This window comes from Cygnus olor, chromosome 3, assembly GCF_009769625.2.
Source record: "Cygnus olor isolate bCygOlo1 chromosome 3, bCygOlo1.pri.v2, whole genome shotgun sequence".
Lineage (NCBI taxonomy): Eukaryota > Metazoa > Chordata > Aves > Anseriformes > Anatidae > Cygnus > Cygnus olor.
Window position 1 is genome coordinate 5,894,598 of NC_049171.1, and position 13,310 is coordinate 5,907,907.

General features: G+C 45.4%; 1 protein-coding gene across 2 annotated transcripts in view; it reads left to right on the forward strand.

Moving 5' to 3' along the window:
* The window catches only part of RUNX2 (RUNX family transcription factor 2), a 154,729-nt gene that overhangs the window by 135,509 nt on the left and 5,910 nt on the right, over positions 1 to 13,310 (forward strand). The gene's annotated exons all lie outside the window — the stretch shown is intronic.

Genomic DNA, 13,310 nt, shown 5'->3' on the forward strand with positions numbered 1-13,310 from the left:
AAAGCTAAGCGTGGGGTTGGAAGGAGGTTTCCAAGAACTGGAACTCAGTCTTCTTGACAAGGACTTGCATGAGGTTGTGCCCTCATATACCAGAGTTTGGCTTCTACAGGTGGTGCAGCTCAGTGATCAAAGTAATGGTTATATTTGTGAGCAGCTAATGGGCCTGTGCTGGAATCACCTCTGACCATGCAATACGCAGCGGCTGTTAGTATTTGTTTGTGTTTCGGTAGTGTTGGAAAGTCTGAGCTGCAAACCATGAGCCCATTGTGCTAAGCACTATACCGTTATAGAAAGGCAGGGAAAAAATGAGAGGTTGGCCCTGTCCTCTCTGAGTTCACACTCTTAAGTACAATGAAACCGGTTACAAGACGCGTTGTACAAAAGAATACAAGAGGGAATTAAGGAAACGTGAATTGAGCCAGCGATGGTTGTTCAGCATGACAGCAGTGGCTGCAGCCTCAGTAGAGCTGAGTTTCCGTAAGCATCAGTCAGAAGGGAATGCAAGGGTGTGGTTTGAAGGATGATAATGAGATAGCTCTGTGGCTATTCACCTCCTCCCTGGCTTCAGGGACAGCATGAAAATAAGCACAAAGCTGCTCCTTGCAGAGGAGAGCAGTGTTGGTCAGCATCCTCGTTCATCATCAGCCCCACCAACTTAGACCCAGGACCCATCTGCCTTCTCAGAGTGGCCAAAAGCAGTTGCTCAGTTCCCATAGAGTGCAAATCCAGAATGTATACGTCCCCAAGCTGTAGGGGTTTCCAAAGCTGGAGGTTTATATCTGGATTGTTGTATTTAATAGCTACTGAGAGATCTCTCTGAATCTACTTACCCTTAGGTAGGTGGGAGCCCCCAGAGGGGCTCCTAGATCAATTCTTCTATCTCCTGTAGGTGTATAGGCTTGTAGTCTCTATGGACTGACGTCGACTGTGTGACATGATACGTGTCCCTCTGTGCAGAAATAGGATCGAACATCTGTAGGTCATTCCTGTTAAGTGTAGCCAGCTAGTTATGTGTATCGCTGCCATTCAAAACAAAAATAAAACCATGTCCCACAGAAAGAAAAATCCCAGCCAAAAAACTTCATTGAAGCTGAAATAAATAATTGTGATACAGCTAAAAGATAAACTTAAAAACAGAGAAGGTCAGAACTAACATTGTAAAAAATATTAGAATAAAATGCTTCAGAAGTGATGGGGATTGATGAATACGTTCAAAATACCCCTGAGCTCATTAACTAGATTGCTGGCCATAAAGTGGGAGTCATCACTGCAGGATGGTTTCTGACTGACGAGAACACGTAGAGCTGCAAAAAGCCTGTCAGGGGAACATATAGAGCAGAGACCTCTGCGACAAGGAGCATAAATATTTAGGTAGCCTTTAGGGCGCAGATAGCAAAAGCTGGGATCTGGACTCGGGACTGAGGGCTGAAAATGAGACCTTCTGCAGAAGGTGACCGGTTTACCAAATAGGAAAGGAAGCAAGTGCCTCCAAAACACCAGGAGGGCTGCTGACCCAGAATCTGTGCAACATAAGCCCGAGATGAAATGGCTCATTGGAAGCAGCGTCTCGCACAAGCTCCGCAGAGGAAGTCCCCGGGAACTGTGATGTGGATACTGGCAGGTCTGGAGGAGCCACAGAGGAATCCTGGCAATGGGAAAAAGGCACCTCTCTTCCCCCTTTCTTCCCTCTTCCTCTCTCAAATATCTCTCTTGAAAGGGATATTTTGTTTGTTTTTGTTTTCATTTTGATTCCTGCTAAAAGCCAACCCGTGATTATTTTTATGGGTGAAAAGGAGCGCAGGGGAGGATCTAAGTACCACCGGAGCCTAATTAGGAGCCCCATCATATTAGATTCCAAAATTAGATAGGAAGCTGGGCTTAAGGGTAGTCCAAACCCAACCGATTCCTACTTTGGCCTGGCCAATGTAGGTGGGCCAGACTGACTTGGAGCTGTTTTGAAGAAAAGCTCCTTGCCCACGGAGGAACCATTCCAGCTGCCGTGGAGCTGGAGCCCAGCGCCTGGTTCTCAGCCGGGCCAGCCTCTGCCTCTCTGCGGCTGGCTGTGCGGGTGAGCCTGAGGGGCATTCAGGCTCCAGCAGCTAAAGATGGTAATGCAGGCTGGCCACGTATGCCTCCTTCTTATTTCAGTTATCTGGACTGCCTGTAAAAGTTTATTTCGAGCTAATTCTCCTCACTCCGACTTCTACGTTTTATGCGTCTTCACCTGCTAAAGAGCTTGTCAGAAATATGTCTAATAAGGTTTACCTTTAATCTTTGTACCTTTGCAGAGTCTTCCAACAAATGATTTCATAGTGTTTTCCAAACCATGTTACTCACCTTTGCCACTTGGCTAATAAGTATTAAATATTCACCTTAGCCAGGAAAATCAAATGTTGTGCCCATGATCACAAAACAAATCAGTATCAAGAGCCAGAAAACAAGACATCACTTTTAACAGTATTAATGGATAAGTGGGCTTTCTCAACTTCTAAATAACTTTTTTTTTCTTTTCTTTTTTTTTTTTTTTGCCAATATGCAGTTTTCTTGTACGATATCTCCATGATGCATTTCTTTTTTTTTTTTTTTTTTTTCTTTTTTCACCAGCCTAGTTAGAAGACATCCAACTTTCTTATAGAAATAAAGCAAATTCAGAGACTAGTCAAGTTATCCTGACTGGACAGGAGCTGGGCTTTGGTAAAATGAGTCTTTACAGCCCATGGCAAGCACAAGGCAGCGAGTCTTACATTAATGCTCTTTTACAGAATTGCAGTATCTCACGTTTACCATGAGCTCAGCCCACGCATGTGACTGTTACTGTGGTTTATCTGAGACGTGGTTAGCTTGACTTTAAGTTTAGACCATCAATAGTGATTTGAGCTGCTCGTGGTACAGCAGAAGTTGCCATACAGCAAACAGCCTAAAGCATGTTTGCGATGTGAGCTATTACAGACCAAAGCCTGTTTCTCTTTCTCATCACCAGTTTCCTGGGAGGATAAAAACCATATTCAGACTTTACACTATGGAGAAGAAGCATCTATTGAGAAGCATTCAGCATTGGGCTGGTTGAAGCTTCAGCTCAACTTATGAATGGAAACGCTGTGTGGACAAGCTTAGGATGGGTTGTAACTTAATTTGCAGTAGCTTTCCGTAACTTGGTAAAAAAACTCAGGTCGGCTTTGAAATAAATGAAAAAAAAAATACACAGAGGGTTTTACACTGATTTTACAACATGAGTTTGAAAATCACAAATTGTTAAAGTGATGCAATGCTGAATAGAAAAAGGGAGTCAGTCCCTGATACACAAAGGTGTCCAGCAGTGGGCACAGCACGTTGGGTCAGTGCCGCATCGCCCCGTGGGGCTCCTTTGCAACGTGCAAGCAGTCCCTTAGCCCCCCTGAATTCCTTCGACCACTGTGTCTGAGCCACGCTGATGGACATGAAAATCTTATCAAGGCTTGACCTTACAGCTGTTGGTGGTACTTAGGGGAAATGTGGTGTTCCCACCAGTCCCAGCACTGGAAGGAAAAAACCTCACCGTCTCTGGGCGAGTTATTTTCCACTGCTTTCACTCCAACAGCCTATTTTGCCCGGCATTAAAAATCTTAACCTAAGATGGCAATGCCTGCCCAGTGTCTTCCCTATAATTTCTCCGGTATCCAGAAGCTCTCCATGTGTTAAGCGCTCTAATCAGCCTCAGAGCTGCTGCTCTTGTGGTCTTCCGCATAGCTGCCGCTCGGAAAACAAGCGGTGGCTTTCAGCTGCCTTCCTACAGGGCGAGGTGTGTCTGCTCGCCCTCTGGAGACAGGGGCTGTGTCCCGGGGAGGAGGAAAGCCAACGTCGTGGCCTTAGAAGTGGGCAAGGACTGAGGCTGGGGACATCTCCTGAAAAAGAAAAATATATATATATAGTTATTTTGGAGAAGAGCATGTTTTGTGTTGTTTAGATGAGGGGATTTTGTCTTCTGTAAATGTCTGGGGGCTGGGGAGATGCCTTTTCTTCCTCTGTGTACAATATTGTTTAGTTCATGTCAGAAGGCAAAAAACTGGTCTATCTACGTCCGTGAAGTTAAGGGAATTTTTTGGCAGCAGCGTAACAATTTGTAGGGTTTGATTTTTCTCTGGAAAAAAAAAAAAAAAAAAAAAAAAAAGCATTTTGAGAACAAGGCCTGGGTAACCAAAATATGTTTGTTTTTGTTTAAGGCACTCAGTAGAGAAATCTTCTCTTGTCTATTGTTAAGAGCGAGGTCTAAATCAAAGGAAAATTCTACATATTCTAAAATATACAGACACCGCTTTGAAAGCAAAGCCAAGCAAAACTTTAAAAGAGACCTTCTCCTTGATGCAGAAGTTTCGAGTTAGTTTACTGCGCCGGGCTCCAGTGGAAAGAACAGCCTGAGAAACAAATCGCAAATCCACTTCTGGAGGCGGAAGTGGCGGAGAGCATTGTATTAATAGCACACAAGACCTTGCCACGGCGTTTCGAGTCCAGGGCTGAGCAGCAGCAGCGAGGAAAGGCTTCGCCGCTCGTGGGGATTTTGTTTTCTAATTTCGCTCGGGAAGGCTTCAGCCAGCTCCAGACGGAGGGAGCTGAGGGCCTGATTCTCTCTTGTTGGGTGGTCCCCCCTCCCACAAATAACCCTATTGAAAACAGAGGGACTATTTGTGGAGTAATTTGTTTGTCAGGAAAAGTAGGGTTTGTAGGATACGGCCCCAATTAGCAGCCAAATTCCTGGTTATTTTCTCGTGATAAAAACGCAGCGAGCTGTCGTAGAGATGCACGTCGCATCTCTCCGCTGGCCGTTTGAACTCCTGCCACTTGCTCCGTGCTCCTTCCCCCGTGCTTCCCACTTCCTCACCATCCCAAACCGGTCCCAGCATCACGCTAGCTCGGTCGAGAGGTCTGCTTTCCCCCCTCCGGGGGCCGTGCCGTTTGGGATGAGCAGGGCGCTGCAGGGACCGTCCCTTGCAGCCATCAGCAAGGGCACCTGGGGGCCGGCCCTGAACTCTGCAGCCCCACCGCAGGAGCACGCGAGGCCGGCGATGTACATCATCCCAACACCACCTCCGAACACCCACCGCATCATCCCAGCCATAAATCCCCATTTTTAATACAACCCACGTACGACCAACCCTGCTCCAGGGGATGTCCCTCCTGAACGCAGCCGTTCTCGGGAGATTTCCTTAATGAACACTTCACCGCCAGCTTCGGAAAGGCTTTTAATTGCATTTTAATGTTATCAAAGGGCAGGCTCCCTGCCTGTCCCACGCCAGCTCAGCACGCCCGGTGCCGGCAGGGATTTCGGGAGCTGCGGGGCCGCCGATAGCAGCGCCGCTGTTTGGGGGCGGGAGAAGCGCTCGTGGTATTTGTATTTTTTGTGGCTCCCTGTTTTGGTAGCCATAAGTCATTAGTGGTTTTTAATTTTTTTTTTCTTCTTCCCTTGCAACTGAAATAAGGGCTGAAAGGGTAGATTTGTCCTTCTTTTTCTCTTTTTTTTTCTTTTTTTTTTTTTTTCTGGCTAATCTGAGGCACGCTGCCACATCTGAAGCCACTTGGCTCATTATGGATTTCATGGAAACTGATTCCCTGAAAGTGTTTCCATATGTGTGTTCCCAATATATCCCATCCTCTTCTAAATGGGAGTACAAACTCGCACACGAGCTGGAAATGGCTTCAGGATGTGACAGAGAAGTCATATGACTGGAGTGGCACTGTGTGTGGCCCTTTCTGAAAGACACGGTGTCCTGTGTGCTGGCTCCCATCCTACGGTAGATCCAGTTTCAAAGAATATCTTCCTTCCCGGATTCTTAAAAGCTCTTAATCAAGAAGCAGCAAGAGATCCTCTGTCCTTCGTCCTCAGGAGGGACGTGTATTATTTGAACGGGGCTTGAAAAGAGAGTTGGGATGGGGAGGAAAAAAAGGGACTTAAAGGGTGAAATTACAGAGAAATGCCAAGGGCTTCCCCCCCCGCCACCCACCCCTGCAAAACACAGTTTCTTTGCGTCTGCTCGAGGATCAGATGGTATTTCTGAGTTGCTAGCTTGCAGTGGAAAAGTACAATTCATGACAACATTGGAAACAAATATTTATACTGGATAGTTAAGGCACATTTTTCTGAAAAAAAAAAAAAAAGAAAGTAATGAAGTCGACTGCTAGCCCCAATGTATATTATCTTCCCATTCACTGGGTTTGTGGAGGATTCTTGTGCTGACGGTCTCCATTACTGTACATTCATCGCAGATCTCTCAGCCCTGTGGTTTCACCCCCTTGATGTATACAACTCTGCTTAGGTTGCTATCCAAGAAAAGCCTCAAATGTTCCCTCTGATGCCTTTCGTCTGGGGCTTGCGAAAACCGGCAGCGGCTGAAATTCAGGCAGGAAAAGTTGGGGAGAAGTGAACGGCGAGCGGTGCGCGCCTGCGTGCCTGTGTGTTGTGTGCCGTGCAGCGTTGCAGAGCTGCTAAAGACTTATTTCCAGGAAATGTGATTTGCTTCTTGCTTCCAAAGTAATGCGTAGATGGCGTGAGACTTTAAACAAGCTTTAAACAATATTACCAATTCCTTTCCGCATGAATCACCCGAGACTGAAGTCACCGAGGTGAGGTAGCCATGACGGAGAGGTTCAGAAGCTCCCCGCCATCCACGACTTGCAGGCCACAACCACAAGCCAAGGACGTTTTTCTTTAATATGACATTTTGTCCCCCTCGTGTGGTTCTCCTGAGAGAAGTGTGTGATTCCTGGCTAAGTGAAGCTTCACGAGTGGCAGCATCTTTAAACGAGACACAGGTGACTCGGGCTTTTGCCTTGCTGCTCCCAACAGCCCATCTAAGGGTGCTTTTTTCTGCTCAAGGGAGCAATTTCTACCCATTCATACAGCTAAATTTAAGACAAGCTACTTCTTGAGGTACAGACAGCAGCGACCTGTGTTTGGGCACGCAGTGTGACCCAGCAAGGCTTAGGTGCTTACAGAACATCACCTCCTTTCTGCGCAGTTCATCCAGTCCAACCGAGTCCAGCTCCCATGGTGGAGCCCAGGCTGGAGAAGTGCAGAGACCCGTTTTTACATTAAGCAGTGTAACAGCTCGGCCTGGGAAACACTCTCCTTCTGTTGCACGAGTGGTTCTTTAATGGTCGATGCTAATTACGTTATTTATGGGGTGTTTCTCCCAGCAAAGAGCTTAGGTGCCGCACCGTAAATTCCATGAAAATATCTATCTGTAAGTTAATCCGTGGCATCTGAGGTGCCAAAGTCCTGCTACCTAAATACCAGGAGGCACAGGTTTAGGTGTGAGCTAAGGTGCAGAGGGACAGCCGGAGGAGATGTGCTAGGTTTAGGTTCTCATGTGTTGTGTGCGAGGCTCTGAAGGGGTTAAAATGTTCCCTTCTTGCCTGACTTTTGTGAGACTGCTGTGCTTAATAATGCTGCAGTTTAAATGGTCCCAACTAGGCCTTGAAGTTAACACCTTGTTGAGGTGAAGGAAAGAGGAGGGGGGCCAGTTCACACCTTTCCTGCTGCTATTGTTTGCAGGGAGACCTGCGAGGTGGGAAAAAAAATGCAAAAAAGAAGGACCTCCTCTTCCCCCCCCTATTTTTTTCTGAGTGTTGAAATTTTTGTTGAATTAAAGGGTGGGAAAGGACATTTGAAAACACCCCATTTCCGACCTTAAAAGCTTGCAAGCATTCAAACAAAGCACAGTCAACCCAAAAGTTGACCAAAAGTGGGTGGGCAGGGCTCTGAGTGCTATTTCGGTGGCGCTGCGTGACCCTTGGAGCACGTAGCCACATGCGTGGGAGGAGTGTCCCTGAGCTCGGGCATGGGGCTTGCATTTGTAGGATTCAGGGACTAACAGCAGTGGCAAGGAATGGATGCACGAGGAAGTGTCTTGGGCTCCCTGGGAATCGCAGTCCCAGGCTCCATCCCACAGCTGCATCCAGAGGCTGGTACGGAGCCTTTGGAGAACCAAAGACTGACCTGGAAGGAGCCAGGAGCAGGATCGTGCTGTGTGTGATTCACTAAATGCGTATTCACGGAGGCAGGTGACAAGAATTTAACAAAATGAAGAGCGAAGTAAAACTCTTCCCCCGATGGAGGAGGATACTTGGAGTAACAGCTACCGAAAAATCACTACCCCGTGCAAACACATCAGGAAGAATTCTGGAGGTTGCAAAACTGAGTGCTCAGAAATTGGGAAATGTCAGTGCTTACATTGCCCGTGCAACCTTAAATCAGCCTCATTCTGCTTATGCATTACATTACAGATTTTAATTACAGGATCACATGATACTTTTCCCACGGGATTCCTGCCTCATTCAGTGCGCAGGATGGACAGTGCTAACTTAATGAGCAGCTCTTCAATATTTTTTTTTCTTCTTGTTCTTTGCATTTCCCCAGGCTTTGCTTATTGTAGAGCATTAAATTTTTCTCTGAAGAAGGAATTCTTAATTTCTTGATGGGCTTTGCTCTAATATTTCTACCATGGCATTTGTATGCTGTTCATTGCAGTGTAATAGTCCCAAGAATTAAAGAACTTGCTTAAAAAAGAGTACCAAGACTGACCGTTAAGGTGTAATGTAATTAATTCATTCCCCCTTTTTTGTGTCACCTACAGCATGACTTTTTTTCTGCATTTAACCTGATGTTCAAACCTGAGCTCCTGTTGGCTTCAGCTGCAGCTGTGAACATTTAGCACATGTGCAAATCAGGAGCCAGCATCTTTGCTGGGCACAGAAACCAAGGAAAGGACTGGCAGTCACCACCTGTAAAAATGTGATTTAAAGAGGTTTCGGCTGAGGCACGCAGGAACAGTGAGGCAGAAACGCGCAAAAAGTCCAGTTTGCTCAGAAAAATAGTCAGGTCTTCCTGGTCTTGTTCCCCTTTCTAATTTCTTAGAATTAATTAGTGGGTCTGGGAGATAGATAGACGGCTTCTTTATTACACAGCTCTGATACTTGTCCACGGAGGTCTGCTTGTGTGCTGCCTGCAGGAGGGATCGTGTAAAAGCAATAGCACGCTCCCCTGTGATTCAGTGCTGTCTCAAAATGCATACGGAGAAGTAACTTTAATGCTGATATTTCCAACCTTTCTCACTCTTCACATGCTGACCTTAATGATAATCTTTTGTTGGTCCCTGGCTTTGTGTATAGTTTTTTAAATTTCAAAAAAAAAGCAAAGCCCAGATATCCCCGCCTTCCCAAATTTTCCATGCAATATCACACAAACATCCACGCGGACCATCATTTAGCTCCTTTTATGCTGGTTTCTGCCATTCCAGCTCATGGAGCAGCCAGTGGCAGTCAGGGACAGATTCTTGGTCGGGACTGTTGTGAGGAGGGGTAGGGATGTCCCCGTGTGTCACCAATACTTACCAGCATTTCAGAAAATGAGACTCAGGACTCCTCAATTTCATTCCAGTCTCTGGACAAGTGTCTTTGTAGGGACACAGTGTCTCCTGCCCATTTTAGGCAGAATGCTTATAATTTGTTCATATTTAGCTGGATTTTCGTGGCAACATCTCACACAAAAGCCACTCCTATTCCAAAGTTCAAGTCCTTACTTCAAAGCATGGAACTGGTACAGCTTTTCAAAGGGAGACTTCTCAGAGTTTAAGATTAGTAAAACAATATATTTTTCCCAGCAGAAGAGTTTCAGCTGAAATTTTAAAAACAAATAAATGCATAAATCACAATTTAGCCCGAGACAGACGCCCAGCATGGACAATTTCAGCCAGAACATTTAAAGTTTGGCAAAGCTGTATGAGGCTGAAAATCGTCTCATAATGTGAAGTGTGTGGCATGCTTCATACCAGGCGATTTTATCAGCTGTAAGTAGTCCAAGCTGCACATACAATTCATAGACATAGATGTTAGGGAAGGAAAAAAAAAAAAAAATCTGTGGTAGAATAATTAGAGCTACATCCCAGCCTGAATCAAACGAATGAACAAAAAAAGTATAAAATCTAATATCTACTGCATAAGATTTAGCACTGAAGTTCCCCAGAAAACAAGCGGATCATTTAGCTGCTGGTAAATATTTATGGAACTGAATTTCCTTGAGACGGTCTGTTCAGTGACTTCAAAATACCACAACGCTCTGTCTTCCTGCGTCTTGTGACTACGCATTGACCTGACGTGCTAGACATTTCCCTGTCAGACATATAAACCAAGGGATCCTTTGTCTTTTTGCTAATGACTTTATAGCATAAAACGACAAAGGAAATTGCAGAAATGACAAAGAAATTGCAATATTTGTTAGCTACAGAGTTATCCTACAGGCCTTTAAAGCTGACGTCAGCTTGCTATGCCCACAAGGAGTTAAGCTGTCCACAGGACATTATGATCTTTAATAATTGGAAGTGATTGGCCAAAGTGCTGTAAACCTGGCAGAAATTTGTTGCCTTGTTTTCTGCAAACCACAAGCACAGCGTATTAATTGAGAAAGGAACGTTAACTGGCATTAGCTGGCATCTGTAAACTGAAAGAGAGAAATGGCCACGGCACTCGCTCGGCTCTGAGCAGCAGAGCTGCAAAGCTGCCACAGGTAAAATTGTCTTTTAAAGGCGAATGCAAAACTATTTTAGTCGGCTGTTGGCAAATCCCCAAGTCTAGGGTTTTTAATGAGGCTTCTGCATCAAAATAAGTGAAACCACATGGAATTTTAATTGTTCTTATTCTAAATATGAAACACACTGGTGAAGTATTCTTGAATCTAGTATCGGAGCATATATATTGGCACATTAACATTACCACGTTTCTGCTCTAAGCATGTATCTCTCAAAAAACCTGAGTACCGGGTTACCTTAGAGAGGAATTTAGATTTTAAAAAGGTTTACCCTGTGCTCCTTCAGAGGTAAAGGTTTTGTATGTGAAAGACATTTTGGTTTTGTGTTGTCGAACGCTGCAAATTGATCAGCTTCTGAGGGGAAAAGGAGATCTCTCGCTGTGCTTGTTGTCGTGTTTCTCTTTCGGGCGGCATGGAAGAAAGGCGATTCTTTTTACACCAGTGTGGTTTCGCAATTTTGCAGCCACGGTGTAGGGCGGAGGATCTGCACTTTACCCGTTTAATATACGCTATCACGAGAGTGGGAATGCACAGATGCAAATTATTTTCTTGCTCTGACGGTGGAAAAATTAGCATAAATCTTTAATCCTGCTGGGGAGAGGAATAAATAAATTATTTACTTGCACTGTCATGTTACTATATCGCTGATCAACACTGCTGCTTGTGTACGAGCAGATATACAAAGATGGGTGCCGTACCCAGAAAAGCTGCTTGTGTTCCCAGTCCAGCAAAGAGCTAACCATGCATACATGAATATGCATCTGGTGTTTGCAAGTTAGTACCAAAATCAACCCTCACACAAGAGAAGGAGGGAGCCCAGAGAAGAGGGGGAAGAGAGAGGGTGATACAGCATCAGTGAGATTGCCGAGCAATGAGGATGGCAAGAAGCTGACTTTTAGAGATCACTTTTTCAATAGTTTCCAGCCTCAGTTAGAAAAAGAGGTTTTAGAATATGAATCATAGAAAACTTCTGCTCTCCAAAAAAAATATCTTTACGCAATGGAGGTTCAGAAGGCTGAGGGATGAACAAAACCTGTTGCAGGGTGTTATGAAAATAGAAGGAGACATTTGGGCGAAAGAGGGGTTGGAGACCTGAGTGTGCGGGAGTGGTGCAGACACAGCCATGAGGGAGATAAGAAAGGGCTATGGTTATTTCGCCTTTGGGTAAAAAAATAGGATTGTGCTTTGCACAAGCAGCAAACAGTAAAAACAAACAAGCATGAATTTACTAAGTATGTAAGGAGGTCTGTAGCCTCACATTAGAGATGCTTAAATGTGGTGTGCACAGTCCTGGTCACACAGGACATGCATGATCTGTGGGCAGCATCCAGCTGAATAATGTTTGGATCTAGCCCTGAAAAAGAGATTGGCTTTCAATGTGTAAAATTGTGTGGATAGTATTGTTATTAAAAAAAAAAAAGAGAAGTATCAGCTGCAAAGAAACCAAAAATACCAATGCTCTTCTACACCCTTGCACTCATAACAGGTCTACCTTTGATTATAAAAGTCTTGTTTAGCTTCTATCGGGGTAAACTAAAAGCAACTCTGTTCATGTTGGGAGAGTTGCAATAACAATTAAAAAGAAAAAAAGGGGGGGGGAGTAAGCAGTAGCAGATTGAAACTCAGTATTTTGAGCAGCTGGGGAAATTATGTTCTAACCTTATATTTCCAGATACATATCAGACCTGTTCACAATATACAGGATAGTGTTCCAAAATTACAGCTTTGAATCTGGGTGGTATCGCCTCTGGCTATTGTTTGCAGTTGGGAACGAAAGAAGTTGCATCAAGCAGCGGAGTGTTTGCTGTAAAGGTACAAGTTATATTACATTCCACGCTGCTGTGGTTTCAGGGCTTGATGATGGAGACAGACCCATTCACCCCTAGGTCACTGATTCGGTTCCAGATAAAGCTAATAGTAATCACATTGTCATCAAGAGTTAAAAACGGGCGTTTACTGCCCATGTAAAGCTCCGTGCTCGCGGTATCTCGTGAGACGGCGCGTTATAATCCCCAGGTTTCAAGCTGTGGGAGTCGGGCTCCTGGCTGGCAGCGGCCCAGCTCCTCCCGTCTGAATCCCGGCTGTGCCTGAGCTTCGCCCCGCTGCCGCTTAGATATTGTCTGATATGGCCTTGAATTGATGGCGTAGGCTAAGTGGGCTGGCAGAACCAGGGAGAATTGTGGTTTAAGTCACAAAACGCCACCACACAAGGTGGCAGGGGCTGAGTCTCTTGCACACGCTGATGTCTGCAGCTCAGATCCCAAGCCCGTCTGCAAGGAGGAGCAGTGCCGCATCCTGCACTGGGCTGTGGGGGGTGTTCCAGTGCTTAGCACATCAGTTTGGCACCTACAAGACCCTGCGTTTTCCTTTAAAGCAAATCAGATTCGGCAGCTTGGCGAGAGGTGGATCTGAAGGCTCGTAAAGCTGTAGACGTGTCAGCTGGGAAGCACAGGGGGAGCCCATTTGGCGTCGTGGGTTTTTCCTTTCATTATACCCGGCTCTTTCCATCCTTCTGTAGATATGCGTATATGTACCTACTGCATACTGGCTGAAGCAGTTGCCTCTCTTCTGCACTGTACTTTTCCACCGGGCTTTTTCTATTTCTCTTTGTCCCTTTTCCCACACCCTTTATGTTTCCCCGCTTCTCTGGCTCGCGGCGCAAGCTTCCACCAACCTTTTTTCTGCTCGTGTCCACCCCGTAGTCTCCTAAGCAGATCACCAAGCTGCTAACGTTTGCTTTCCAGTTCTGCTCCTA